The sequence below is a fragment of the Lissotriton helveticus genome, chromosome 2_1 (genome assembly GCF_964261635.1).
Source record: "Lissotriton helveticus chromosome 2_1, aLisHel1.1, whole genome shotgun sequence".
Lineage (NCBI taxonomy): Eukaryota > Metazoa > Chordata > Amphibia > Caudata > Salamandridae > Lissotriton > Lissotriton helveticus.
Genome location: NC_136059.1, coordinates 1401716807 through 1401730626, shown reverse-complemented (window position 1 = coordinate 1401730626; position 13820 = coordinate 1401716807). Strand labels below are relative to the sequence as shown.

At 46.0% G+C, this 13820-nt stretch overlaps 1 protein-coding gene across 1 annotated transcript in view; it reads left to right on the top strand.

Moving 5' to 3' along the window:
- The window catches only part of LOC144819772 (neuronal acetylcholine receptor subunit alpha-7-like), an 892484-nt gene that overhangs the window by 507765 nt on the left and 370899 nt on the right, over positions 1 to 13820 (top strand). The gene's annotated exons all lie outside the window — the stretch shown is intronic.

Sequence of the window (13820 nt, the reverse complement as noted above, 5' to 3'; positions counted from 1 at the left end):
TATCAGGAACCACTGGGAATTGCGGGATTACAATTTTATATTTTACATATGTTACCTGTAGTTTCCTCAACAACCCCTTAGCGTATTAAATCCCAAGCTATTTTAAGAAGGGCTCTTTCTCTTGCTTGTGGTATTTTATATTGAGGAATACAGGGCAATATAGCAATCTACATCGGTGTCACCAGTGGCCCATAACATAGGGGTTATTCGATCAAATCAGGTGGAAGGGGGGCATCTTTAGATAGAGACTGTCTAGTACCTCCATCCGGGCCCATTGTAATGTAAACATCGTCAGGGGAACAATAGATAGTAGCATGCAATTTTTTTAGTAAGTACAAACCCATCAAATTCTCACCACAATTAGATGTTAAAAGAAATGGAGAATCCACAGTTAAAGGACCAGTGGTAAGAGCAAGAGGGCGTGAAATGGGGCTCACACCCGGTACGCCTGATATCCCAGCAAATCATTATTATGCCCGGACAGGGGCGCCCAGGAACCAGGTGTCGGATATTAGACCATTTTTTTGTTGCCCGTATCAACCAGGAACCCACTAGGAGACCCTTGAAGATCTATTTTGACATAAGGACAATGCTGGTCTACAGGTATTTGAACTGGTCCTGTACCCTGTCCCTGGCTGTCCTAACCATAAGACATCCCTATCACATCATCAATATCATAGTCGTCATTGTAGTACTGCCTATCCTTAGTGTCATCAAAATAATTGTCAGAACGGTCAACAGGGGAAGTAGTGTGTTGCAGCCTATTGGTCCTGCGGCCCCTGGGTCCAGAACCTCGTGCTCGAATGTACAAAACCATTTGCAAAAGTATGGGGCACTGGCTGAGCCAGTGACCTTCCTCCTTACAGTACGCACACTGATTCTGCCCAAAAGATGTTGTTGGAGGCTATCTAGTACGAGGAAGATGCTGTTGGGATCTCAGTCACTGAAGTTACCCTGATATGCTTGTTGCAGTAATACCTTTGTCTTCAAATCTATATGCTTTTTATCATTTCTGTCTTTCTCTTCATTTTCCCTATGCTCATGATATTGGGCCATATTTAAGATCACAGAGGGGGAGGATGTAGAGCAAGTGCTCTCAGACGACTGGAGTCCAGACATTGTATTCATATTGGGAAGGAGATTAGTGACAAACCTATCAACAAATAGATGGACTCCTCCCTCCGTAGACATATCCTGCCCACTGTAGTCCAAAAAACGTCTCTTCAAACTAGTGAAAAAAATCAGAAACACTTTCATCTTTCTTCTGCCGACAGGCAGTCAATCTATCCCAATTAACTTTCTGGGGGGGAATGAAGGTATGCATGTATGCTATTATACATCGCATGGTTTGTCTCTTGGCTTCCTATCTCGATCCCAAACCCTAATCACATTACACGTTCCGCCCAGCTCGGCGACATGGTCTTGGGTATGAACTTGCCGCCAAATATCAACTGGAACTAGTAAACCAAAAAACATTTCAATATCAGCAAGGGTCATCACAGTAGAGGAGGCAGCCCTGTCAACTCTTTATAGTAGGCAGTAGGATTTTTCCTAGGGTTGGGCAGCGTAGCCTTAAAGGCCAGAACATTATTCCCTTTTCATGGACTATAAACCCATTGTTCCTGAAAATGGTCGGCCACACCTGGTCTGGTAACCACCCCATGTTGATCTGTTAATTCTGGGATTTCCGGGTGATGAACGGGATGAATTTCTCACAATGGGAATTGAGTTATTTTGGTGGGACTCTTATCATGTAGGCTATCTCTATAATTCAACAATGTGGAAACTTTCTATACAAAGAGGTAGGCTCCAAAATATGTACATAAGTGCCTTCATTAATATCAAATAATATTTAGGGTGCTTATGTTTCAATGTGTGTGCACCAAAGGTCAATTAGGGTGGAGGCAAGTGTTTAACCGCATGCGTGCGGGCGGAATTCCGCCCGTACGCTGGGTTTTTCAAAATCGCACTTTACGTGACAAGCTGGGCTCGTCATGAGCGTGCGAGGAGGCTACGCCATGACGAGCCCAGCTCGTAATGAGCGTCGAAGGGGTTAAGAGCATGTTGCTGCAGAAAGGGTTCGAAGTCCTGCATTACATGCCAGATATCTGTGAGACTATAAATTGGGTTGCGAATCCAAATTATTGCCTGGTCTGCTATTTCTTTCTTCTCTCAATCCCCCACCCCGGATCGCATTAACAGCCATGACTGTTCTCTGAATCCAGTGAGATCTCTATCTTCTGGTTCGCACACTGGTGTGTTAGTAATTAAGGACAATGGAGGATGAATACCTCAAGCAGGAGTAAAAGGTATTGCAGAAGTTAAAGAGTGTAATGGAAGAGGAGGAGTAGGGGGTATATTAACTGGAGCAGTGGGCGTGACAACTGTAGGGGCGGATGCACCTTGTGCAGGTTGTTGATGTTGATGGGGAACAATGGGATATATTCGTTCTGGGACATATGGTGGCAGGGGTTGAGTGTCTAACAAGGCGTCCATCAAAATATTCCCATATCCTTAGCCACAAATGGCTTATCAATGTGCAACCGAAATTTCCTATCTTCACGCTTTATTCCGATTTCCTGCTTCTCCTTATCGTAAGCAACCGCCTTCTGTGTAGGAGTCTGCATACCTTGCTTTCTAGCCTCCTTTTCCATTTTCAATCGCCTCTAATTGACCTCTTTCTGCCAGGTATGAAGAGAGTCAAACATAGACTGTCTTCTTCCAACTGTGTATCTTTAGAACAACAATAAGAGCACAAACTCCAAAGTTTATTGAAACCAGGCATTGCAAAATAAAGCGTTATTTTACCTGGCAAAGTATTTCCAAACACCTTTCATCAAAACAGTCCTAGTGCTGAAACAAAACCAAATCACAATGGTACCACATCCACATAGAACCAAAACTGACTCACCTGATATCAGAGGTAAAGATAAACCAGTTCTCCACTGCCGACTCTTCGGACCAAACAGCCAGATCAAGGGTTCGCTGTTCAGGACCTCAGTCAGGATGACCACTGGATGAAACACCCTCCGGTGGGACAGAGGCAACAGCTGCCAGTAACAAAGATCTTTGTGCAGGGATCTCTGAGCCCTTAATCCTTCCTGATGATGTCCTTGTCCCCCCCTCAGTCTGCAGAAAAGGGATGGGTCATAACCCGAAGGAATTCCAGTTCAGGCGCCAATTGAAGGAAGTGGCCTGCTTAGGTCTGTTTTAGAAAGAAAACATAGCACCGGGCTCAGTGCTATTGATGCATAAAGTATGTGCGTTAACCATAGATTCTTCTTAGCTTAATGAACACTGTAATCATATAATTAAGAAAATATAGTTCATTTTTTATTAATATCTGATTTTTTATTGTCCAGTAAAAAAATATACAAAATATACAATATGTCTATGTTCACTTTACTGATGTGCACTTCAATATGAACATATTGGTACATCTATTTCACATTATGTTAATTTTCATATAAATGTCATGCAATTCGAACAAATTCTGAGAAATCTAACACATTTTATACAGAAAATGTTTGAAACTTATTATGAGCATGGACACAAAAAAGGTCAGAAAGCCACTGGTAGTGATTTGCAGAATACCACCAACATGTTTCGGCAAATGCCTTCTTCAGGATTGTTCTTTTTACCAGTGAATGCTGTATAAAACATTCCCAAACTTTTTTGTCTGGATGTGTCTTCCTCTTATGTAGATGACAGATTAGAGAAGTGGACCAACTACTGGAAGGCTCAAAAGAGTCTGATCTGATCCAAAGATTCTGCCTAATGTAAACGATCTTCAAACTGATGACCTTGATAGATTTATTCTCTGGATGCGTTGGGCTACCTGTTACAAATTAAAAGGCTGTCTAAAATAGACAGTCTTCCGATTGGCGGCCTTGATAGATTTAATCTTTGTATGCGGGTACCTGTTTCCAAATTGGAGTCAGTTTTGAGGTGATAGTTTAAATAGATGGGTTTTCTATAGGTGGTACACTATGTCCACTCCAAAACACGTCCCTTTTCCAACGTCTCTTCTATCTGTTAGGGATGCAAGTGTCCCTGGCTAAATATTATGTTGGCCACCGCAAGGATGTGCGCCGCATCACATCTCGGACCCGATGAATCGCATTGACCTGCTTAGGGCCACCCGGGTCACCTCAGATATTCTCTCGGCCTTCCGTACCAAATAAAGATTCTGAGAGACAGTGGAGAATATACACTAATAATTGTTTATTTGTATACACTCAGAGCGGAGCCCTGCCTGTGCAATCTCTTGAGAGAGCTACAGAAGGAACTGAAGACCAGCAAGCATAGAAATACATTAAGTACATTTCATAGTCGGTTAAGAACACCCCCACAGTGGAATTTTCTAGGCAGATGCACTACATAAAAAAGGTTTCTGCTCATGTATCTATGCAACTTAGCACAGTCCAAGACCGATGCACCCTGAGCTGCGATCAAACTACTAGACAAGTGGGAGAGGGCGCTGTCACTAACAGTTCTTTATTGCAGAAACAAAACTCAGCAAAGGGCATTTCTCAGAAATAGCAAAAGATTAGTTTCGATCATCAGGTAAAATGGAGTACAATTAAAGAAAATGGCACAGCGAATGCTAACTTATATAGGGCACTGCGTAAGCATCAACGGGCCTAATCTAACATTAGGACCACTGTACAAAGTAACTTGAAATCTGGGTTGCGTAGCCTTGTGTGGATCCTTGTCAAAGATGTGTTGCGCAGACAAAGTAATGCACCATTTCAAAGGTGCAGCGTTTGGTGGTTATGTTGCGTTGACGTCGAGGATCCTTTTGATGGGGCTTGCGTTGCAAAGTTTCTTGTTGAGGATGTGGAGTGCAGTTGGGATGATGCATCAGTCCAAAAGAGCTGCAAGCCTGTGATGTGTTTTTCTTGCATTGTCTTCGAGGCTGCCGTCGACGAGAGATGTGAGGCCTGGATCCCAGAATGCGGCGCACAGCGATAATTCTGAAGGCATGCATACTGCGGAGACAAATCAAGACTTTATGACTGGTCCAATCCACACAGCAGCGGAGATATGTTGATTCTGCTCGCGGTTGCGCCTCACAGCAGAGGAGATGCGTTGGATCAGCTAGATCCAGATGCTGGTGAAGCACCTTAAGCCCACTTCCAAGGTTCCAGGACTGGGGTGGGACAGATAGCAGAGTCCAAATACATATGCAAAGTTGTTGGAAGACTGTTATGTCCCTGAGGCTTCAGATCAGGAGGCAAGCCAACTAGCCCTTGGAGTAATTCTGGGTTCAAGAGATGCAAGTCAGCACAGCAGGGCAGCAGTTCCTCTAGTGCAGCAGAGTGGCAGTCCTTTCAGCAGCTCAGCAGTCCTCCTTCCTGGCAGAGTATCCTTAGGTCCAGAAGTGTACTGAAATTGTGGTGTCTGAGGTCCTCCTTTTATGCATAGTTTTGCCTTTGAAGTAGGGAAAAGTTTCTAGAGGCATGCCTTTGAAGTGCACAGATGCCCTGCCTTCCCTGGCTCTGATCTAACTACAGGGGGTATGCAGTCCTTTGTGTGGAGACAGGAGACAGCCTATTCAGGTGTAAGTGAGTCCGGTACCAGCTCCTCCCTCCTATTCTGTCATTAATTGTGTATTTGTATGGGGTATTTATAGAGCGCTAACTGCCGCTCCGAAAGGAGCATCCTGGCGCTGCGGGGCATCTGAGGCAACAAACTGTGAGAGTTAGATAGCGTCCATTACATATGCATCAGAAGGATTGAAAATCCAAGTTTTTAATTGTTTCCTAAAAGAACTCTCTGGATTGAGAAGTCTGAGTTCTATGGGCATGGCATTCCAGGCTTTGGTGGCAAAGACTGTGAGGGATTTCCCCCCCTTGGTTTTGTAGCGAAACCTGGGCATGGTAATCAGGTTGCCACCTGCTGATCTCAAGACTCTAGATGGCTTGTAACAAGTAAATCTTCTTGAGAGATACCTAGGGCCGATGTTGTTAAAATCTCGAAAAGTAGTTAGAAGGATTTTAAACAGAATCCTTTTGTGTAATGGTAGCCAGTGCAGAGTCTTTAGGGCCGTGGATGCGGAGGACGTTCTGGGTAATTTAAGCACAAGTCTTGCGGCTGCATGTTGTACACTCTGTAGCTTTTTCAGAGTGGCTTTTTTGACCCCTGCCATAAGACCGTTACAGTAGTCCAAACGGGAAAGTATGAGGGCCACTGCAACCGCCTTTCTAGAATCGGTAGGAAGGAAATCAAAAGATTTCTTTAGAGATTTATTAATACTAAAGCAACTGCCAGCCACATTCCTAACATGATGGTCGAAGGACAGAGAGGAGTCAAAAAGGACCCCTAGGTTTCTGGCTACTTCTACCGAATTGGGCGGTGCAGTGGAACCTTCTGGCCACCATTTATTTGGGTTAAAGTTGCCATGTTTCCCCATAGGTAATATCTCCGTCTTGTTTGCATTACATTTCAGGTGGTTATCGTCCATCCACCGAAAAACGTCAGTCAGACAATTCTGGAAATTTTGTTCTGCACTGGTGGTGTTTTTATCTAACGATACAATCATTTGTGTATCATCGGCATACGAAGTCACAAATATCCCATACGATTCGATTAGGGTGATGAGAGGCACCATATACCGTATTTTCCGGCGTATAAGACGACTCACGTATAAGACGACCCCCTACTTTTCTTGATAAAATTTAGGTTTCGTGCTATACGCGCCGTATAAGACTACCCCCACTTCCAACGCAGTCCAACGCAGTCCTGCAGTATTAGCCGCACTGTTGCCTCTGGCTGGTGAGGGGCTGTTAACGTGTTGTTCTGTTTCCAACCTCTTACGGTACTTTTTGTTTGCTTTTGATACTTGCACAGTGCCACCATCGCCTACGTAACGTTCGTTCTTGTGTTTGAGTGCCCTCCATTTATTGCCAGTCAGTCACCCTCTTTAGAGCAATCTTGCAGTATTGGCCGCACTGTTGCCTCTGGCTGGCGAGGGGCTGATATCGTGTTGTTCTATTTCCTACCTCTTACGGTACTTTTTGTTTGCTTTTGATACTTTCACAGTGCCACCATCGCCTACGTAACGTTAGTTCTTGTGTTTGAGTGCCCTCCATTTATTGCAATATTATACCGTACATCTACTTGCACACATGTCAATTTTACCTCCTGTAATGCACCATTTCCTATTGAGAAGCAGTCTGACACCTTCGGGTGAAGTCCGCGCTATGTAAAAACGCCTGAATACATACTGTAAATTTTGGCACCCAGCGTATAAGACGACCCCCGACCTTCCAGAACATTTTAAGGGGTTAAAAAGTCATCTTATACGCCGGAAAATACGGTAGATATTAAATAATAGTGGACTCAAAATGGAGCCTTGTGGAACTCCAGATGTTACCTTTTTAGGTTTTGCCTGGTGAAAGCTGCGCTCTGCGCAGCTTTTTCGCGCAGGCGAAAACCTAATGAGTATGGTATGGGAGACAGGAACGGCCCCCGTCTTTCATTGGCTAGCTCCATAAATGGAGGCTAGCCATTGGAAGACGGGCCTGTCCGTCAATGCCGGACCAGATTCGGGGGCGTTCCCGAGAATTTTTGGCTTTTGGCTACGTCAGCCTAAAGCCTGTTCTCGGGAACGCCCCCGAATCTGAGCTGGCATTGACGGCACCCGCCCTCATTGCAGCCGCCGTCATTTCGGAAGTGGTTGGCCGGCCGGCCAATCCTGGCGCGGCCGGCCGGAAATCCCGCCCCCGCCCGGAGACGCATGGAGCCCCGGAGGAGAAGTGCTGGATGGTGCGGGGCTCCCGTGTGCTGAGGGAGCCCCGGGGGAAGAGACGGCAGGAGCGGAGCTGTGAAGCTGAATGCGTGCAGCCATTCAACATCGTGCAGCCGGTCCGCGTTTTGGGTTAGTTATCCCTGAGGGGAAATCTGCTCTATCCCGCCGAGAACCAAGATCTGGACCTCGGTACTTCTTAAAGGTACAGTGCATTTCAATTGCAGTTGAGCTCAGCTGGCAGCCGGACACGCTTGTAAAAAGTTATGGGAGGCGTTCTTCCTGCGTCTGTGGGAGGGTGAATCGATAGCAGGGGGTGGGCCATTTTCCGCAGTGTTATAATGCCCCCCCACACTGAGTACAAGGAAGCCCAGGGTCTAAAAAATCCAAATCATGGCAAATGGAGGCTGCGTAGTTTATCACCTTAAGCTGTGCTCGGGCCTTGCTTCCCTGTGGCTGCTGCCGGCTCGCCACATCTACCTGACTCTCCACGGTCTCCAGCCTTACCCATGCCTGGTCAGTGCTGCTGCCTCCCTGCTGGTCCACTTCTTAGCCAGTCTGCCCATTCCTGCCACCCCATTATGCTTCCAGCATTACCTCTCTGCACGCATTCCTGTCTCCGCCTGCCTCCCAGGTCTTTGACAGCTCGGACTCTGGCATGCCTTTGTGCTTCATCAACTCCCCTGTCTACTCGGTGCCCTCCTTTGTCAGTCATTTGCATTATTGGTGGGGTCGTTGAGCTCAGGGGCACTATGTGCAAGATTGCTACATAATTCATATTCCATTTCTTTCTCTTTTTGTCACCTTGAGCAAAGCTGACTTGACAGCAGCCTGGGGTCAGGCAAGGGGAGGAAATTCCTGTGAGCTGAGTTTTATGAATGAACCTTGGTTTCCATGACGCTGGCTAGGTGTGGCTAGTGGGGTCATAGTGTACTTTATTGTAGGACAGATGAGAGTCATGGCACCTTCTTTGCGCATCTGGAACTCGCTCCCCATTCAAGGGAAGCATCCGGTTTCCGGTGGGAGACGTGTACTTTCACGCTTTATACGTTTAGATGGCCTGATCCAGAATTCACGTTTTGAGACTTATTGTACAGCGTATTAAAAGTATGATTTATGGAGCTTCCATTCGACTGCTCTGAAGAACGACAACAGTCGCAGGAAAGCAGGCACAACTGCTCTGACTACGGGGGAAAAGGGCGGTCTATGGGCGGGGCACTTATCAAATAAAGCCCATTGTAAAAAAGTTAACTTCTGTTTTGTGTAAAGCTGATACAGGCTGGTAATGTCTAGCTCTTGGTATCAATTCTAATCCTAGCTTTGATGTCACAAAAGCCCTTTAAGCAAACACACCCGTTCCCTTCAATAAAAGAAAATACTCTCAATTTTTTGGGAAAATTGTAAATTCACTGATTGAAGAGACCGATAGGTGTATGGACCCAATGACCCCACGGCATCAATGTGTGACACTTTTTTATAAGCAATACAACATCGCCACTTTAATAGATATGCCAGGAAGCATAAATAGTAGTGATTCCCCAAAATTACCCTAAAGGGAGGTATTAAAGTGCTGGGCCTAAATGGGGTCCCTATTGACTTATTCAAAGACAATAGATTGGTGAGCCCCACTATTATTCAACGTATTGAGGAGTGCAGAATACACTGACCCCCTGCTTCTTGGTCTAACTCAGTCATAGCCCTATTTTCATGTTGATCCCCAGTGTGTGTGGGGGGGTCTCGCAGTGTGTGGGGGGGTCTCGCAGTGTGTGGGGGGGGGCTCGCAGTGTGTGGGGGGGCTCGCAGTGTGTGGGGGGGGGCTCTGTGTGGGTGTGTGGGGGGGGCTCTGTGTGAGGGGGGCTCTGTGTGGCTGTGTGTGTGTGAGGCTCTGTGTGTTTGTGGGGGGCTCTGTGTGGGTGTGTGTGTGGGGGGGCTCTGTGTGTGTGTGGGGGGGCTCTCTGTGGGTGTTTGTGTGTGGCATTTGCGAGAGATTAAGCTATTGGCATTGTAAATGACAATGCCATTTATTTATGTTAGAAAAAAACATAAATAAAAATAATGTCAAGAGCAATGCCAATAGCTCTAACTTTAACAAAGGCAAAACCATTGCATTGTAAATGCTTGTTTTCCTTTGAGAGGAAGGAACCTAATGAGATAGTTTGTGTTCTCTGGGATAAAAAAGAGTTTAACCAATCAAGGGCAACCTCTGTAATGCCATTTATTCTCAGCCTGTCAATCAGAATTTTATGTGAAATAGTATCGAACGCCGCCGATAGGTCTAATAATATCAAGACGGCGTTTTTCCCTTCATCCTGTAAGAATTTGATGGAATCGGAGAGTTCAATAAGGGCTGTTTCAGTGGAGTGCCTAGGACGGAAACCCGACTGCTGAGGATGCAGAATATTGTGCGTTTCCACAAAATTCTTAAGTTCTTGATGGACCAGGTGTTCTGTTATCTTCCCAAGAACTGGGAGAAGGGATATGGGACGCAAATTGGAGAGATCAGTAGTACTTTTATTTTGTTTCTTCATAAGCGGTTTAACTATTGCTTTTTTCCAATCCGGCCGGATGGTGCCTGAACTGAGTGAGGAGTTGACTATAACATTTATGATGGGGTTGACAACATCGATTATTTGGTGGAGTATCAGCGGGGACAGGAGTCAGAGGGCGCTCCTGATTTACAAACCATGATGGCTTCGCGTGTCTGTAGGAGAGACACTGGGGCAAACCTACTGAGCGAATAAGCCGTTGTCCCCATCATGGCATTGGGGCCCTGCAAGGGAGGAGAGGAGATGGGCGGAAAATCCACCTGAAGAAGTTTGATTTTCTCCTCAAAGTAATCGGCAATCTGATTACAAAGACCTTGAGACGGCGGAATGACAGATTGAAGAGCTTTAGGGTGGTTAAAAGATTTCACTATAGAGAAAACAGTTTTTTGTTTTTGTTGAGCCTCCTTGATAGCTGTAGTATAGTGATCTTTTTTAGCAGCTTTGATACCCGCGAAGTATGCATTCCTATGTTCTACATAAAGAGCTCTAGCTGTCAGGTCATAAGTTTTCCTCCAATTGCGTTCACTCTTTTTACACAAAAGATGTTTGTCCACCAGGGACTGGGTGTACCAGGGGGCACCAATCTTTTTCCTTTTCTCCATTGAGGAGGAAGGCTTAGGGGGAACAGAGTCCTTGATAGCGTGTTGCAGCCATGTATGAAAGGTTTTCCAGTCTTGGACCACTTCACCAGACAGGCTAGGGGACTGCGACTGCAGGAGAGGTTTAAGCTTAATGCTGGTGGCGACAGCCTTCCAATTGGGATTAGATGGAGGTTGCTGAGTTACCTTTGCCCCTTTCCCAGAATGGGGCACGCTGATGATGAGGGGGATAAAACAGTGGTCAGTCCATATTTGCGAAATGGGCAAATATGTAGCCAGTAAAGGGAAGTTAGAACAAACCCCATTGAGAGTGTGACCTGCACGATGAGTAGCCTGGGCCACTTGTTGGTGGAGTCCGAAAATGTCAAGTGTCTGATAAAAATTGATGACTTGGGCATCAGTTTTAGACTCTAATTGAAGGTTGAAGTTGCCCATGAGTGTGAAGGTAGGATAACACAATAACAGTTGACCAAGGGATTCTCCCAGGGACTCCAAAAACATGGTATCACTACCAGGGGGACGATATATCAAGCCTCCAGTGAAGGATGAAGCCGCATTGAGCCTGATGGAAAAACCCATGCCTTCGGCACCTTTAAGGGGGCCTAGATCAAATGTATGGCATTTCAGTGAGCTTCTAATGACTATGGCTATTCCACCACCTCTCCCGCTTGACCTGTCCAATTTAAAGATGGTAAAGCCAGGCGGAAGAGCAATTGCCAGGTCGGGGTTACTGGAGTCATTAAGCCACGTCTCGGTTAAAAAAAAGGTTTCGTTCCTTGACATCTTGACTATGACAGCACATGAACCGTAAATTAATAAGCCCCCCTTTAAAGTTAAGAAAGCTGGTAGGGATGGTCTCTCGTTGAGGACGACAATCAGGTGCCGACCAAGGCGAGGACCATCTACAGGTTCGACATGAGAAGGGACCCCATACTTGATCCATAGGGATGTTGCACAGACATTTCATGAGGATATTGAGCCTGTAGAGGTCACCAGAAAGATAGGACAGTTTAGGCAAAATTTGTGCAGCATGGCCTGCGCCTGTCGCGAAGTGGCGCGGACGGGCGCAGACGAGCTTGCCCGCTGCACGTTTGCCACAGCCGTGCCTAAGTAGGCGGCAGGAAGTGGAGGGGAGGAGCCAGCAAAGTGCAACAGCCTGAACGACTAGAGCGCTAATCTTCAGGCGGGTCAGGGAAAGTTCCTGTCCCTGCGTTAGCGCTCCAGAAGTCACAGCTAAGGGTCGAAAGGAAACGCTGTGCAAGTGAGGTAGGCAGTGAACAAAGTATTTAAAAATCGAAGTCCATTGAATTACGGTGCATCAAAATTAAAAGAAATAACAAGATGTGATTTTTTTAAAAAGACAGGAGCCAGAGCAGTAGCGCTATGAGCACACAATAATGACTCACAAAAGCACTCACGTAATGGCCCATCGAGTCACATCTAAGCTCCCCTTGTGTGTGGCTGTCTAGGAGAAATACGCACAACCCAACTGTCAATCCAGTCATGTGACCAGAGACAGACTGCAGGCACCAAATGGATAAGGCAAGAAAATGCCAACTGTCTGAAAGTGGCATTTTCAGAATTGTAATTTAAAATCCAACTACACCATAAGTTAGGATTTTAAATTAGGATTCCAGAGACACCAAATACGTACTAGTTCTTTCTTCCCATTAGGAAATTACACATATAAAATGTAATAAGTAAACTCTAATGTTATCCTATTGGAGAGATAGTCCTTGCAGTAGTGTTAAATACATTTGAGTTTTTCACTAACAGGAACATGTAAAACTTAAAATTATACGCCCAATATTTTACATACACTGACCCTGCCCTTGGGGTGGTCTAGAGCTTACCTTAGGAGTGACTTATATGTATTAAAAAGGAAGGTTTGGGCCTGGCAAAAGATTTTTTGTAATAATAGGGTTACCTTGCACTCTAAAGTAATCCTTTTACCCTAGTAATTTGATTGCCGTCTTTTAATTTCGAGCAGACAACACTATTGAGCAAGAGGAATGTGATAGAGAGCACCCTATCACCCAGGTTAATGAGCACTTCAAGATGGTGTCCAGTGGTCCACGTCAACCAGAGACATCAAGCGGTCTAGTCTACGGCGCACGAGAGGAAAAGAAGCCCGAACAGGAGTTAAAAGGGAACCGTTGGTTCAGGTGGGGGCCGTCTGGTGATTGGAGACCCGGAGGAGAGAGAGCTGCGTCGGACAACGGCAGGGGAGAGGCCGGGACTACGCAGGACCAGAGATCGGACAACGAAGTTCGTGGCATCGGAGTAAAGAGCCGAGACGAAGGAAGCACGGAGTCGACGACTCGATGGAACGGCGGAGCTGACCTACGGGAGGTTTCCCCAACACACACCGTGCTCGTATCCGGCTGTCCCACCGAGCAACAGGACACCGCGATACCCAATGCTACGGTCACCAGGGACCGTAGCCCCAGGCAAGTGACGTGGGGAGAACGGTGGAGGAGGAGGTTGGAGGGCTCAGGACTGTTGGGCTTGTGGCATAAATAAAGTTGTGCACGCTGCAAGCGAACACTCTTTTCTTCACTCCCTGTGGCCCTGGTTCCCTTACCCTTCATCCAAGTTAGGAAATTCCTAGCCTCGGTGTCCCAGAATCTTGGTGACGGGTGCATGCATAGAGCGTTAAGAACTTATACAGTTCGTGACGGTAGTGTCTTTCTGTTTGCCTTTTGGGAACGTCGATGCAAGTGACTTGCAAGGAAGAGTAAGCCCGAGACAAGAGAATTCGAGAACTGCTTCCATGAACTCCAGCGACCCTGCCCGATATGCTTTGTTGAATTGCTACTGAGTTTCTATGAAAGATTTATCCTGTTAAAACGCTGAAATAAAAGCTTATGTTGCTACTGTCAATGACTGTTTGAAAGGGTTAATTAAGCGCCAGGAAGAGAAACG